This window comes from Pecten maximus, chromosome 18 (genome assembly GCF_902652985.1).
Source record: "Pecten maximus chromosome 18, xPecMax1.1, whole genome shotgun sequence".
Classification (NCBI taxonomy): domain Eukaryota; kingdom Metazoa; phylum Mollusca; class Bivalvia; order Pectinida; family Pectinidae; genus Pecten; species Pecten maximus.
In genome coordinates, this window is record NC_047032.1 from 7,526,225 (window position 1) to 7,541,383 (window position 15,159).

Here is a 15,159-nt window from a genome sequence, read left to right on the forward strand (position 1 = left end):
TAGCTAGCCTATATATATATATATATAGGGAGAGGAAGACTGCAATCAAGAGGCACCATTGAGTTTAACTGTACTTGCACAAAAAATTATAAATTGATTAGAATCTTCCTCATCAAACACTTGGCAGCATCTCTGGAGACTAACACATCCAAAAATACCAACGACTGTTGGTGAATGAGATTAATTCATCAATTGAATTGAGAATCGGAAATAAAGTTACTGGCGTCTGGAGTCTATGATTAATTAAATAATTCTGTTTGTTATGGTGCCAGGTAGACCTCCATCGTTAGTAATATCCAGACTCAAGGATTAGATAAATATACCTTGTATAAATAGGGTTTCATTACATACTTATATGGACCATGACTCCAAGACAAAAACATGCAATTAATAGGAACAATGACGTTAACCTTGAGAAGACGACATGGTATATGACCTTGACCTCAAGAACTCAACACATGGTATATGACCTTGACCTTGAGAACTGAAGACAGATATGTTTGCTGTGTGACTGATCTGGTAAAAAAAAATTAGTGTGACAATAGCTGTGTTATACTGACCTTTATAACGATACATGTAGACATATAATATATATATATTGTGACCTTGACCCTGTGAAACTGACACATACAGTGACCTTGGGATACAGACATATCTGTGACCATGACCTTGAGATCCAGACATACTATATGACCTTGACCTTAATATCCAGACATGTACACATATCATGACCTCAAAGATCAGGTGAGTTGCATGCAAAATATTTTTCATGATATATATAGTATAATAGCTGGATTTTTTTCCCCAATAAATATAAACCTCCTTGATATAGTAGGAGTGGGCTAATATTTTTTCTCTATAAATACTCAACTAGAAGCAGACACCAGTAATTTATCAAATTTTACATAACATCTGATTAAGTTATGATCAGAATATTGACTACTAGGCACAATGAGTCTCACTGACTGAAGTCAAGGTTCTGACTTAAAAACACTAACATTAGTCTAGGTCTTGCATTGTCAACCAGTATAACTTTAAATCATAACTATAAGTACGTAACTTGGACCTTGGAATTCTAAATCCAAGGAACTATCAATTAATTTAGGGTGGCCTTGCAGTGTTTACCTTGAACGATAAATACCATCTCACTTGGTACAGCCCAACTCTGAGGAAGCTCACAACATCAGACAGGATACATTAGCCTGGTAGACATCCTCTCCAGATAAGATATACTGTACATACACCTTACTATAGGTATCATAAACAAACGCCCACAGGCCCATACCACAATATATTTTCTGTAATACAGGTCTTGTGACAGCAAATTAGTAGGTTATTAGGTTATAGTCTTTTGAAGAAGCAGGTCACATAAAAATAAATATATACCTCAGGCCAAGTGGGCCATTTATGGAAGAAAGCATTACATGTCAGATATATAGAGACTAAGATATCACGTCTGACTAAATATTCATTTGCAGAAACAAAACATAGGTCAAATGATTATTTTGAAAGCAATTTTAATATATAATTCCCCCAAAGGAAAAGACTCCAGTTGCAATGGTTTTATGGTCTTTTTTCGCTTACCAGTTTTTTTGAGAAATAAGATTAACAATTAAATGAAAAATATTTGCAAATGAAAACTTACAAAAAAATCAATGGATAAGTTTCTTGCATTTATCAATGATTATATATTTATAAATTACTTTGTTAAAGGTTAAAAATTTAATGAATTTACTTTCAACAAGGGCGAAAAATTTTGATCTGACAACTATCGAAGAAGTAAAAGGATTATTGACATCAAAGATGAGGAAAGCATTGAAATCGTATAAGTAGCCTCCTGGCTGTATTTAGAATTATATAAATTAATGTACCATGATGATCATGAATTATATATTACTTTTGCGATGATGATTATTAATAATTATATACATACAATTAAGGTTGAACAGGATCATGAATTACTTATGAACCACTACGACTTTAATTACTTACTTATGATGATGATTATTAATTATGTACATACAAGGATTATTGGTATGAATAATTACTTATAAAGAATGAGGATTATGAATTACTTATGAACCACTAAGATTTTAATCATACTTATACGTATGATGAAGATTATTAATAAATACGAGGATTATTGGTATGAATACTTACTAATAAATAATGAGGATTATGAATTACTAATATATAATAATATACAAAAAGGATTATGAAACACTTATTTACAAGACTTTGATTACGAATTACTTATATACAAAAAGGATTATGAAACACTTACTTATTTACAAGACTTTGAATACGAATTACTTATATACAAAAAGGATTATGAAACACTTAGTCTACAGAAAATGCCTGTGACCTGGTATAGCAGCCTCACATCATTATATCTGCTGTGTGTTAGATAAACACCTGCTTTCTATCAGTGGTGAACAATAAAGTGTGACCTGTACACATGTACTGTCAAAAGTTACTAACATTAGTCTGTATACTGCCAGGTCATTAACAGTTTATATATACACCGAAAAAACATGATCACCAGGTCTTGTATACAGTGTAATAACTGTATGTTTGATACCCTCTTGTCAGAGTCAACATCAGACATTATGTTCCATATTAGGCAACTAGTACTGTGTCTATAACAAATATTTTTACTTCGTATAAATCTAAACATTATACTGTACAGTATGAATCTGTTGTCAAGGTTTAAGTCTATTTCACAAAATAATTCTTTGTTTTTTGTCATATTGGTGTACATGTATATATATCATCTGACTGACCAACAGGAACTGAGTGAGGTAACCTTTGGGTACTAAGCCAGTTTTACTTGAACTTTGACCTTTGGTCCTAAAAAGCAATTCCGATATAAAGCCAAAGGAATCACCTGAATCAGCAGATTTCTTTAGACTTTTTTTTTTTTTTTTTGCTCGTTTAATTCAATTCAATTATTGTAGATTAATATAAACTAAAGCAATTATTATCAAAATGTTATTATATTGCTTAGATAAATACTTTCTCCTGTTACATCCAGATTGTCCCATCCAGATTGGCTCATCCAGATTTGGCCCATCGATTCCAGATTGGCCCATCCAGATTGGTCCATCCAGATTGGCCTGGGCCAATGGCTGCCCTTGGACATGCATGTGTTCTATGTAATAGCGGACGTAAAACCCAATAAATAAATTAAATTAATACAAACATGAACACATTATATTCCAGCGTTAAATAAACTCAATGCATTGCACTGGGTCCCATTAGGTTTGGTTTTGTATTGTTTAACGTCCTATCAACAGTTAAGGTGATTAATTTAAGGACGGCCTTCCCTATGTGTGAGATTCATGCGCTGGTGAATGTATTGTGGGAGGCTGCAGTATATTTGTGCGTCTCCTTGTGATAGTGCGGAACTGATGCTGACTTTATGTTGCTACCTCACTGAAGCATACTGCCCAAGACACCCAGCAGGACAACCCACCCTGTCACATTTGATACTGACAACAGACAAACCAGTCATCCTAATCCCAAAAATACTGAGTGCTAAGCAGAGACTGTAGCAACAACTACAGTTTGTATTTTTAAGAGTACAGGTGTCATATATGTAGCTCTTTTATACCTATAAGGCATTAAAAAAAGATTTAAGTGACAAAGAATCACCTATCAAGGTCATTCAGTCTGAAAACACAGCTGCTGATTATGAAAATGATCTTCTTCAAAGTCCATTTTAGCAAATCTTCTGCCAAATTTTGCTACTTCTCCAATTTTGCCTGCAATAATTGTGTTGCATGAGACAGGCCAGCTTCACATTTAAGTTCTTCAATGAACCAACTACGTACAACAATTAAGGAAACCACACCTCAAAATGACCCTGCCTGTTCACGGAGAGAAAAACCCAGCAAACAACCAATCTGGGCCCAACAATTAACACTAAATTATGTTAAATATTTTCGCCAACTCTTGTGAAATAAATGCTAATGTAGTAAAATTTTAGTGTCTGTTGTATATATGTATTTTATGAGTATAATCGATAACCAACTTATAAGCAACAAGAGATATGAAAATACATAAATTTGTAATTTTATGATTTGCTGTTCTGCTAATGAAATTCTTTGCTCTTTGCCCCGAGTGCGAAAAAAAAAAAATGTGATTTAAAATTCCATTGTGCAGTTTTTACCAAACCTGAAAGTTAGATCCCTACAGCTCTATGAACACAGCTGGTGAAAATCAATGTTTATCAATCAGTATTTGTCTGCATGCCTGCAGGGTTTATAATGACCGATTATAGCTTTATGATAGAGGATGTTATAAACACCATGCTAACTGCCCATAGGGCAATATATCTACTATATGGTACAGTTGTCTAGATAATTACTTCAAAGTTTCCTACATACAATGACTCACTGCTCCAGGGCAGGTACCAAAAGTAAAGGTGTGATCACACTTAACCAGGAAGTAATCAGAACCAGTAAACCCTGCTCACATGTATTCTTTACAGGTAAATGTAGGTACCTGGTCACGAGGACACCTGACCCAAATAACAAAGAAATTACCAAGTGCCACTGGCCTCCTGCAGTGTTATTATTTTTAACTGTAACATGGCCTAACTTTTCAAGTCTATCACCTGTATGTGTACATATCCTAAAACAATCCTCTCATACAGCTATTTAACAACACAGGGAATCTTAAAAGTGTGCCTAGCTACAAGATCAGAAAATCCAGTCCCTTTCCTTAAATCTGGCTAAAGCCAAAAAGATAAATGATTTCTATTAGTGCAGCTTGTGGCTTTAAACACTGGCCAATCTCCAAGGTCCACCAGGCGTGTGGGAAAGTATGGTCTAGTCTCAAATTAAATATATACCGTAGATATATCACTTGTGTAGTAAAAAGGCACAACTATTTAGGAAAACTACAACCCCGCCCCCAAGCGGTGTACACCACCTGTATGTAACTTTTAAATGCAGAATCTTTTCTCTAATTTGTCATTAATTCATAACAATATATTTCAGGGGTCACCGTCAGCTCAGAGTTCTGACTCCAGTATCTATGTTATAATACCATTGGTCAAGATCTTCATTATAGGTGATAGATTTATATAAGTGTCTTAGACACTTGTTTCTATTTTCTTTTAATTTTGTATTGTATGCAATGTAATGTACTTAGATATTTGAATAAAAGAAAGTTTAAACTAAGATCTTCATGGGTATAAAGCATTAAATTGATGTCTAACTGACATGGAAACCAGCTATATATATTTAGCTGATAGACCCATTGCCGATAGCGTATATAGTCCCATCAGCAGAAATTTGATTAATCCCAGTCATGTTGTAACTAATTTAAATACATTGTATATAAATACACTAAAAATATAAATTAAACCAGTACCAGGTAGATGTTTACCCTGACCAGACTTTGAAAATTTAATCAAATAAGCTGTTTCTTCTAAGTTATAGACATCAACTTCTATATGTATTTTGACTTAATTAGCATCATGTGATGACTGATAGAATTTTTTACTTAATTTGTGCATGATTGTTGTTTTACCTTGTACATATATAGTCGGTTGTTGTTTTACCTTGTACATATATAGTTGGTTGTTGTTTTACCTGGTACATATATAGTCGGTTGTTGTTTTACCTGGTACATATATAGTCGGTTGTTGTTTTACCTGGTACATATATAGTTGGTTGTTGTTTTACCTGGTAGTACATATATAGTCGGTTGTAAAAGTATCACCAGGCTGTAATGTGATGTCTTTAAACTATGTACTGACTTTTGAATAAAATTATGATGTTGTCCTGTTTTTCACTACATAATGTGTAATATTATTACCTCCCTTGTTTCCAATTCCTATCCATATAATACTTCCTCTATATTTATAATTCTAATCAAATTTTTTCATTTCTAAATTAAAAATAAAATGTATTTCATCTACCCACATTAACATATTCACCGGCGGCTATAGGTATAGGTACCCCCCCTGGTGCTGCATGTAAAATGTAAAATATATCATGTCATCATCATGATATTCCCACACATAACCTTATCATACACGGTCATAATAAAATCTTATTGAAAAACGTTACAAATTAAGCCATTGGGATTACAAGTCATGACATATTTATAATAATGTGTTTGTATTGAGAAACAAATACAATTTTCATCTGTTAGCAAGGCATGAATGCTGTCGGCATTCTATTATAGTGTCTGACGTCAGACGGCCAACACCAGCAGCAAAATTCTATGGTGACAACGGCCAACACCAGCAGCAGAATTCTATGGTGACAATCAGTAAAGGTAGGGACTACTGCTGACAGTAATCAAGTACAATTGTTGGAGATGAGGAAACATGTCTCAAAATCTAAAAATTGTCTACAACCAGTGTTCCAAGTTGCATAGACAATATATAATGGATCTATGGAATTTGGAAATGACATCGACCATCTCAAAACTTCATAGACCTATTTTTTCGCCAAAAATACATGTTAATTTAATAATATTGAATAAACTTAAAACTATATGCAAGTTAGCATAAAACTTGCTGTGAATTTAAAGTAGTAATTAAGCGCTGTATACCAGGCAGTATGTGTTATTTTTGTATTATGATGCCTCGTGATGACTTAACTTCGTCAGATAGGCGACGTGGGTCCAGTTTCGGCACCATGAGTCAAATACAACAGAAAAGATGGTTGACAGCAGACAGTCGATGATGAAAAACTCTTTAATCACATATGACATAGCATGCGTCAGGTGAAATTCGCAGCACAGTTCACACGGTAAAATCACTACAGTATTACGCTATTATATATGTTTATTCAAAGATTATTATATATGCATGGCTACATTTACCTGAATACCGGATGCTATCTTGTAACATTTTTGATATTAAATAAAATAACTAAAAAAAATAATATATAGACGAGGGAAAACTTTGCGAATGACCTCTTCAAGACAGGAAATACCTATAATTTTACCAAGGTGGACTAATCGCTATTCTAGATCAACAGAACCATATTGACAAGACGTGTCAACTTAGATCAACTTTATTTGTAAACTAGCATTATAGAATTTGTGATAAATAGATAATGTTGTTACTTATAATCGCATTTAAATGGCTGGATAGAAGTAAACAACAGAAACAATGAGAGAAATACTTGTTTCGTAGTTTCGTTTTCGCGCCCTTGATGGTCCCTTCTATCATCAGTGGCCATGTTATATTAGGACTACAGAAATCCCCGAAAATAATCATAGTCACCCAATTTTTTGAGAACGGAGAATAGTCACCGAATGATTGGTAAACAATAAGATAATCAAGCACATTGCTACAGGAAAATGAAGCCTGTTGGTCGATTTAACTGTTTTCAAAACATCTTTTTATAAAATTTTGAGCTGTTTGCATTTCACCAATGCGAAAAATCCTTAAAGACATTGGATTTTCTGTATATATATATTTTACATAGACCGACGGCAAATCTAATAGACTATAGGTCTATCGTTGTCAGAAGATGTAAATATAAAGTTCACTGACTGCTACAACCACAAGAAAAACAAGCAAATTGAGAATACCTAAAGCAATACCTGTCTCAAACCAGCAACTAGGTACTAGCTCAATAATCTACAAAGTAATGATTTAAAACAAAGATGGTGCCCTTTAGTGTCAATCTGGGAAAATGAAAGTGTACAATTCGCCTGTAACTGATTTTAATGTATTAACTCTTTCCGTACTCACGACGACTACAGACGTCACAAAAATGTGCTCTTGTATCCTTCATGACGACTACACACGTCACAATTAACATGCCTTCCATCCTTTGTGACGACTCAAATCGTCGTAAAACATCGCGAAAGATGTTGATATTACTTGCTGGTTTAGCATAGTCATACGAAGGAATTGACACGGAAATGATGTTTTTAAGAAATAAAAAGCAATGTAAATATTGTATTGATGGTATATTTTACGTACCAGAAGCATAATTCATTCGTTAAGATTGTCTATTTCAAAGAATTCCACCGGTTCATGCCGAGCTGTTTACATAGCTACAAAATGGCGGCCTCAAATTTACTTTCGTTTTCTGCGAGATTGTTGAGGTGTTAAACACAATAAAACAATTAAAAACGATAATATATATATAATTGAGTAACGTTTATCATCAAAATAAGTAAGAAATACGTAAAATATTTTTACAAACCGAAAAAACGATGTTTTGGCTGCGTGATTTCTTGCACATGTGTGACACATGTGCCGATTAACATGTCATTTCCCGCGATTCTGCCTGGTGATTTCGCCGTATTTTAAAGGAAAAATTGGGTAAAAGAGTTTCCGTACTCAGTACTTGTTCCATATGATAAACTTCATTTAATATTAAGCATTATACAACAGTAAAAGATCAGTAAAAGATCGTTTTATCGACGTCTGATGTGATAGCCATATGCTCCAATACACAATGGACCTACCCAGCATTCACTTCCGGTAGCGACCGCGAAATTAGAATGAGTACGTAAAGAGTTAAAAAATAAAAGAAATTGTAATGAAAAAATAAAAACAATGAAAATGAGAATTTCTGAAACTAGTAACTCGGTAAGTTATCTTGACCCAACAGCTCTAAAACACAAACTTGTCCAGCGAGATATGGTCCTCTGTTAATGATTCAAATTTGATCAAAATTCCTCAAAGAATGAAGCTGCTAGATCTCCGTAAAACTTTTGTGTTATAAATATGGTTCTTTTTAAAGACAGACAGTGCGGAAAACTAACCCCCCCCCCCCCCCCCGCCCCTTACCCAATTTCACCAGTAGGGGTAAAACAACCCTTATACATAGTATATAGTACATTGTATATATATAGAGTAAATGACATAATCAAATCAGTATCATTATTCAATCAATTGAATTAAAGGAAAGGATGACAGGGAATCTTGGAAGGATAGTTGTATATAAGGGTGACAAATTATTAAGTCTCCCCCAGGACCTCAAATACTTGAAAATAAACACATGAGATTAAAGGAAGTTTAAACATGCAGGAGCCAGATCAGTTTATAGAAACGATGAATTTGTACATTTGCGTAATGTTAGTCCCATGACTGGCTTGATCCAGACTTCAGACTACTGTCTCATGTCCAGTCAGTATGTTCCTGTATGCCTGGATCGATGGTCCGGTCCTGGTATCACTCGAGCTCCCTACAATCATCCAGCGTTTTGTGTTCATGACTCCATGCAGTGCCACACCCTTGCGTCCAGTCCAGATTTCTCTTTCTACTGCCACTTGTAACATTGTGTCCAGTCCAGATGTCCCACACTGCCACAATCTTGTGTCCAGATCCTGTGTTCCTCCTTGTATCTAAGAGGATCCTGTATCTATTTTTGGAAACAATAATAAAATCTTCCTGTCATGCAGTTCCCTATCTGCCTCTGGTTTCCATTAGATAAAAGATGATTTTAACCCTAACCTGGCCAGGTCATCCTTGGGCAGTTCAAGCAGCTTCCAATTACAACTTCTTGGTAACAGCACAACTGGCTGATTGTGGGAGGCAATCTAGGGCCTCTACTAATAGTCATCCTGATCCACCTTCTCCAGAAAATCTAATTATATGATGATTCCTGTGTCTAGATTTACTTCTACTCCTAAATACTGTTCAGCCCAGCATGTGGATTTACAACTGGTCATCAATGCAAGTGGGTAAACATTATGGGGCGAAATCACATGTTCCAAAATCTTGAGGCTCAGAATATTGATATTGAAGCAAACACTAAAATTTGGCAAGAGTGAAATCGCAATGGTTGGTGCCGTGGCCATGGTATGTTTGAGTCCGGTTATTGACTCAATATATAATGCCAATAGGATTTATACAACAGGTCCCTCATCCTGCTGGCACTAAGACTCCCATCATAGACACATCAATATATACTCCTGAACGTACACCAGCATTAATTTTCATTACCAATCCTATTTATTTTTCTCTTCATTCCCTGGCCAATACTAATGGTACTGCAGTCCCTAACTCCACAATAGATCAACACACACAAATGACATTTTCCCGTATTAAATAAATATCATACATTAATATACCAGATTCATTTCCAGCACTGCATTCATCTGCCACCTGAGTGATATTTCCATGATGGTTGCAATTATGACAAATTCATAGAAGTTAAGACAAATGCATTAAAGTTTAATAAGTCGAATTCACAAAACTTGAGATAAGTTCATAAAATTTCATTGTCCATACCTGTTTATTAACTGTCTCAGGATTAGTTTTCTTTCCATTTTATGTCATGCATGTATGCTTATTTACTTACATTTACACTGCAGCCCCATTATATAACTTTACCGAGCTCACTTGAAGGTTACGAGTCCATAACTTCCAAATCTTTATTATGACGTCATTATTATAGTGACGTCATAATTGTCACGTCGGCGATAACGAAAGATGGCTGTTAAAAAGGATGTTCCGTCTTTGACGATAATAATTTGTTCATTCATTGTAGGAACAAAATTCCTGGATATAGTTTTTAAAAATTGTTGTCAAATGTAAATATAAGCATTGAACTGCTTTCATTTTGAAGTTATGGGCTAATGAATGCCAACTGGACAAAGGCAAATTCAACATGAAGCGCTAGCATACAGGTACATGTGATGTCTTTATTACATCATAATAATCATCCTCAAATGAAGAAGCCAGCATTACAGTATATACTGGACAATTGATCACGATGAATGTACAGGGGAAATTTTTTTCACTTTTTTAGGTACGAGGTGATTGGATATTTTGTTTTATTTTGGGATGAAAATTGGTGAATTGGGAATTTACAGCAATTTTTAGAATTTAGCTTTAAGATAAAATAATTTCTGTTGAGTTATGGATGTACATGTATCAAAAGTGTTTGATTTTCTACATTCAACACTGTTAACGTGCCATGCCGATCAATGAAAATCAAATCTGTAAATTAAACTTGCCAAAATTCTCAACAGAAGGCATTATAACTAACCCTTCCACTACATGTAATAAATCTCACTATTTCAAATAAGACTGTTTACTGTGCAATACAGGGTGGGAGGAGGGGGGGGACACAATATCCTAGGTGAAGAGTTTTAGCAATCTAGATGAATCTGCCGTGGATGCAGATATACTATTAACGAGGTCTCACCAAAAATCCAGGTAATAAGAGTGTAAAAACGGCAAGCCCAACACGGAGATTCATAGTACCAGTACGCTCTCCCACCCAATAAATCAGACCATTGGGTGAATCTCTGTGTTTGGCTCGTCCTTTTTACACACTTTTTATACATTTAAATTTGCTTGTATGACTATAACTTGATCCAGCTGAATATTGCTCATTACACAATCAATAATTATCTTAAAAACACATGTATACTCTCTCAAGTCATTTTCAAACCAAAAATCACTCTGAAAAGTGAGAAAAAAATAGATCTGACAAATAATATTATTAATTCCAATTTGCAATTGGCAATTAACTCATTTTTTAATCAACTAGAAAAGTAACAAAGACTTTTTTATCAATTTTTTCAAAATCTATGGTTTTTAACCAAAGAATACAACAAAAATTTTTAATTTAATAGCTTTAGAGTGAAATGAGATTTCCACACTACTACAATATCACTATATATATATATTCCAGGTTTGGTTGAAATAACATTTGTACTTTATGAGACACTTGTGAGCTAAGCAAAAAACTTTAAATCCCAGATTCCAGGCATCCCTAGCTAATTTCTAGTCATTGGACCATAAATTCTGGCAGACATTCTGTAAATTAAGGCCACGGAAACAAAAGTAACATCATATATAGTCTCTCTTGCAGGCAAGACATAAATTACATTTCTCACGAAATATTCATGGTAGAAGAAAGTTTTATTGTGTTATCATAATTACAAATCATGAAGTTATATCAATGAAAACAATGTTTTTTTGAGGAAATATGGTAGCCAGATCCTATGCATCAAATGAAAATACTGACTAATTACACAAGTTATGAAATATGTCACAAGCATCACAGGTGCCAGATCAACTGTAGAAATTCTGGACTAAAACTTCAAAAGCATTATTAAGCTTTGATCAATGTCATTTACCTGATCAGCTGAATGTTGATTATAATCATGATATGATGCACATCATCGATCAGTTCCGTTATCGACAGCACGGAATCGTCCAATACATAAGTATGCATATATTATACTGTATATCTTACATTCATTTGCATTTGTTTTTCATGAAAGTGAGGAAAACTATGAAGTAATGTACTTTTACACATCAATTTAATTGAAAAAAAAATGTAAACTTTATTTTTTGATATTTGATAATAATTGTACCAACTTACATAATTATATATCACACTTGTTGGCCTAGATGGAAATGCACGAGTGGTCTTAATTACTGTGGGAGAAAACCAGAGTACCGGAAGAAAACCCATGTGGTCGGGCAGGTAACCCCATATACCTGTTCACACCTGTCGGGGAATCGAACCCCAGCCGCCTAGCTAGGAAAAGGCAAGTGTGTTAACACTTGCAATCCGACCATATATGCATCCTTGTGTAAAATCTGAGGCTTACACAACAAATTTACTTGGACAAGACACTTGAAGAAGACTCCTCCCAGTGGTCTAAATGTGACTGTCACACTGATACAGAGGTGGGTCTGTCACACTTGAGTTCTCCTCCCCGCGGTCTAAACGTGACTGTCACACTGATAAAGAGGTGGGCTGCCCTGTCACACTTGAGGAAGGCTCCTCCTAGCAGTCTAAACGTGACTGTCACGTTGATACAGAGATGGGCCTGTCACACTTGAGGAGTTCTCCTCCCAGCGGTCTAAACGTGACTGTCACACTGATAAAGAGGTGGGCTGCCCTGTCACACTTGAGGAAGGCTCCTCCTAGCAGTCTAAACGTGACTGTCACGTTGATACAGAGATGGGCCTGTCACACTTGAGGAGTTCTCCTCCCAGCGGTCTAAACGTGACTGTCACACAGAGGTGGGCCTGTCACACTTGAGGAGTTCTCCTCCTAGCAGACTAAAGTAAACATGACTGTCACACTGCAATACCAATTTTAGTGATGCAATCATAAAGTAATTTCATCGCTGCCTGGCAAAATATTTACTGAAGCTGAATTACAATATCAAGGATCCTGTTTGTCATTGTTTGATATCTCTCTGGGATAGGCCCTCTGGAGGTTTAGAGGACACTTCTGTGCCGAACCTGAATGTGCTTAATAGGGACATTCGATCTCCTGTGATTGATGCCGTATGTACATAGTAGTCCGGTAACAAACAATAGCCATCCCAATCATGTGTAACATGTTTAATCATGAAAGCTTCGCTTAGGTAAAGCATATGTACATGTTTTGCTGATTTTTTTCGTTAAAGGGGCATTCCTTTGTTCAGACTCGTCAGAAACATGAACAATTTCTATTGATGAACGAACGATGATTAATTGATTATATGAGTGTCTGTGCCCACGTGTAATAAAATTAACGCCAAAATATACAAGAAAAAGGTGTATTGTATACAAATACTGTATGTCTCTGCGGTAATTAGTGATACTTGGGGTCGAATTAAGAATTTTAAGGACTTACCGTAAATAATACTCTAAGAACTTTGGGAAATATACATCTTTTCCAATTAGTTTAATTTTGACGACCTGAACTTTATTCAAACGAAGGAATGTGTCCGAGTGAAATAAAAAATCTCGAAATCTTGAATCTTTAACTCTCCCCCCCTTTAAATACCTCATGCTCATTGTATTTTTTTTTTTTAAATTACGTTATTTTTTTTAACATGCATGGCTACAACAGGCACACAGTGATAGATATATCTGCAGTATTCTCATTAACACCAACTTGTCCAAAAACACAGCCTACTGTTTCTCAATTTTTAACCTCTATTTTTCCCCAAGATGTATCGACTAATATAATATTACACAATCTTGTATCTATGCATGTAATCGCATCAAGGCTATTTTGTAAAATCTCTCTCCAGTCTGAGAAATGAAAACTAAATGAGAATAATGAATGTGTACCATAGAATACTGTAAACATGTACATCCTAAATGGCGATTAATATTCTCTAGCCTCTGAGCTATATGCTGACCAATTCATTACGCTGAATGATTGAAAATCCCCATCAATCTCAATCTCATGAGTCATTGATGCCAGTTGACTAAATATAAGTAGTTAACAGTACAAGGTACTAGTACACATCCTCTCGGTCAGAATGTGTTATCAGGGTTTTTTTTTTTTGGGGGGGGGTTTCAGTCTGTAACCGCATAGTTGGGGAAATGTCGTTTAAGATAGTCTTCACTTTCTCTTCATTTTGTGAAAATAGCGTATTTTTTGGGGGGAAATGCTTGTTTTTTAAAGAGCAAAAAATATCACTGCAGATACCTCATAAACCTATAGCCTAAGTCTGATGTAATATTGCTTATCTACATAATATACAATACGTTATAAAAATTATTAAAAAGTATTTCTAACATAGTAACTTAAAATCATAAACAGGTGGTTGAAGTTGAACGACGTGTCAGATCTGCTGGAGATCGTGATTTGATGGACGCCGCCAAGGCGTCATTACATTTCACACAAAAAAAGACCGTCAAATATAAGGGAAACACTGCAGGTTATAAACTAGGAATTCTGGTGATTATTGTGACGTATATACGTACACCAAGGTGATGTTTACATCGGGATCAAGAACGAGATAGATTATACCATATTGTGAGAACGCTGACATCACTTCACGTCAGCTGATTTCTGTCAAAATTGGAGGAAGCGTGTAATTTTCTAATACTTACCGTTTGTAAAGCATGTCTTCTCATCAACGTGCTGGGTTTTTAACTCTTTTGTCCACAAATGTTTTTCTATCACATTAACGGTCTAACATTCCCCATCACGAAGCATCCTTTACATGCTGTATTTATGTTATCCATCTGCGAGGCAAAATATTTGCAGCGCACTGATTGGTAGAAACTCTCTTTCATTGATGGGGAAATTGCGGGAATTTGTGTGAGGCACAAGAGAGGGAAATCGCTACATTCTAACCAGTGAACTACGTCATCAACATCAGCCTCTAAATATAGTATAACATTATAATGTTTTCTATTTTCACATTCTGTCACGATTTTATTGATTGTTTTGCCTGTCATGATTGCAATCACGGACT

The 15,159-nt window shown here is 35.1% G+C and overlaps 1 protein-coding gene across 1 annotated transcript in view; it reads right to left on the bottom strand.

The window, feature by feature from the left end:
- The window catches only part of LOC117316114 (solute carrier organic anion transporter family member 5A1-like), a 49,273-nt gene extending 34,339 nt beyond the window's left edge, over positions 1-14,934 (bottom strand). The window contains 1 exon segment of the mRNA XM_033870609.1: positions 14,792-14,934. The gene's annotated coding sequence lies outside the window, so the exon portion shown is untranslated.
- Between the last annotated feature and the right edge of the window lie 225 nt (positions 14,935-15,159).